The sequence below is a fragment of the Hyperoodon ampullatus genome, assembly GCF_949752795.1.
Source record: "Hyperoodon ampullatus genome assembly, chromosome: 4".
NCBI classification, from domain to species: domain Eukaryota; kingdom Metazoa; phylum Chordata; class Mammalia; order Artiodactyla; family Ziphiidae; genus Hyperoodon; species Hyperoodon ampullatus.
Window position 1 is genome coordinate 92,986,586 of NC_136917.1, and position 2,840 is coordinate 92,989,425.

Here is a 2,840-nt window from a genome sequence, read left to right on the forward strand (position 1 = left end):
TTTAATAATACACTTTTATTTTTTAATGTTTTACTTGTTTTCAAAACTTTAACATGCGATCTAGCAATTATTCTGAATGGCTTTAAACCTAAGTTATTTTTAAAGTGCTTTATTTCTAAAAGGCATACATTTCTTTTTCTTCACCATCTCTCTTCTCATTCAGCTGTATATTACTTCACTCATTGACCTCTTAAATGATCTTCTAGTATCTTCAACTCCAATCCACTCAGTCATCTTGAATTCCTAGGCTTCACTAGCTAATTAATAAAAAATTATATTCACTTTAACATAACGCATTCTTAATCGAAGGATCTCAGCTCTCCCAGATACTTCTGAGCACCCCTATTTCCACAAAAATGTCGATCAGGGAGTCATTCCCGGGTATCTATATATTCTTTTTTTCCAGGTCCTTCCCTGTCAGAGTAGTTTGCTGTTCTTAAAGCTGCTTCAGGGGACTTCCCTGGTGGCACAGTGGTTAAGAATCTGCCTGCCAATGCAGGGGATGAGGGTTCGATCCCTGGTCTGGGAAGATCCCACATGCTGCAGAGCAACTAAGCCCGTGCACCACAACTACTGAACCTGCGCTCTAGAGCCCACAAGCCACAGCTACTGAGCCCACATGCCACAACTACTGAAGCCCACATGTCTAGAGCCCATGCTCCGCAACAGTAGAAGCCACCACAATGAGAAGCCCGTGCACCGCAACGAAGAGAGTAGACCTCCACTTGCCACAACTAGAGAAAGCCGGCGCATAGCAACAAAGACCCAACACAGCCAAAAATAAATAAATAAATAAATAATTTAAAAGTAAAAATAATAAATAAATAAATAAAAGTTATCCAGTCTGTGTTTAAAAAAAAAAAATCTGCTTCAGGAAACCTTAAAACTCATTGTTACAACTTTTAACTTTCTTTCTAAATGTCTTAAACCTCATCTGTAATGTCTCTCAGAGAAAACATCAGTTTAGGCTATTCTGCTTCTTGAGAACATTATTACTTATTCTACCACTTCTTTAAGGATAATCTCAAGTGTTGCCCTCTCACTGTAGCCTTTTGTGAGAACATCTGCTCATAGATTCCCCCCTCAATTAAGTCAATTTCTATCCATTGATTGAGGTCTAACTTACAGAGGGCTACACATAGTAGGTACTTTTTTAATATAAATGTTCATGATTCTAGTAACTTGATAAGTAATTATATTTGTTTGAATATCTACAATATGCCAAGAACTGTGCTAAACACTTTTAGTATGTTACTTTTAATATTCACAATAATCTATTAAATAGTATACTGTCCTTGCTTTACAATTGAGGAACTAAGAGTCAGAATGTTTAAAAGACTTACCCCACACATAATAACTAAGCAGAAGAGCTAGATCCAAAGTCTATATTTCATTCACTATACATAATGCTTCTTTCATGCCACCTACCATTGTTTTCCTTTGGGTTTAAAAAATTATTTAGTGCTTCATTTATCCAGCAGTCAGACTTCTAATCTCAGAAAACTAAAGAGACTCATGGGAAGCCAAAACAAAAGTAAAATTAAAAACCTGTAATCATTGAGAAAAGCAGTACTTATAGCACCTACATTTTAAATACTTTTAGCGGTACGTTGCATTTATTTTCAGTGCAGTAACTGCAGATCTTAAATTTTGTGTAGAATATGTAATAAGTTTGATTACATAATTATGGGAGGCAGCATATTAGAAACTGTAGCAAAAAGTCACTACTCTTAAGCAGAGAGGAAGCAAGAATCATTTACCAAGGCTAAGCTAAGCAAATGACGGCAATTTACTAAAGGAGCAAACAGTTCTATATCCCTTAATAACTAAGGTCATTTCTGTATTAAACCACTTTACTGTAATTTGTACCATCATGTATATCTGCTTTATTGACTCATTTGGCAAAAAGAGTTTTATGAATTACTCTTAACAGGTTACTTTAGTGAGTAGTTCTTCCTATATACAAGTTTAGAGGTTGTAGCTGAAATAAATATTATATGGGGGATATTTAACAGCACCTCATATACATTCATTGTTTAATTCAAGCTGGTCTCGAAATATCCTGGATTGCTGAATTTATCAGGGACTGCTTTACTTAACAGCTATATTTCAACGCCTATATTGAAATTTTATGCAATAGTCACTTGTTAACTTCTAGAAAATATGCAAAAGGATTTTAATATCCATACTTTTATAGATTCAAAGACAGTTTTTTCACATTTAGTATTTCCAAAATTGGGATATGTTTTATAAGTCTTACTTACATTTTCTATAAAAAGCTGTTTTAAATCAGCAATCTGTCTTTTAGGAAAATAGTCTACATATGAAGATGTTCATTTCAGAATTGTCAGAGCAAAAATTGGAAACAAGCCAATTTCATCAATATGGGCGTTCTTAAATAAATTGTATTAAATTCATATGATGGAATTCTATGTAGACATTGTACCACCATATAAAGAGAATCAACATGGATTGTTGAGTGTGATGTTTACTGAGGTTAGATGTGCAAGGCAAGAAAGAGCTACTATTTCTTCTTAAAAAGTTAGGCTACAATTCTTGTAACTGAATGGCAGTGCCCCATTAGGTAATAAAAACCTTGTGATTAGACATTTCTCCACTTGAATAAGCACTAAGATTAAAAAAGACACAACTAAGTAATTTAGCTTGGCTTTAAAAAACAAATTTATTTATAAAAATGGAAAAAGCCTCATTTTATAGTAAAATATAAAAGATATAGAACACCACAGCATCAGTTAAATAATTAATAACTAAAAGAATTATTAATTCTGTGATTCAAATAAATTCTAGCCCTAAAATTACTTACAGACTTAACTTTTTAA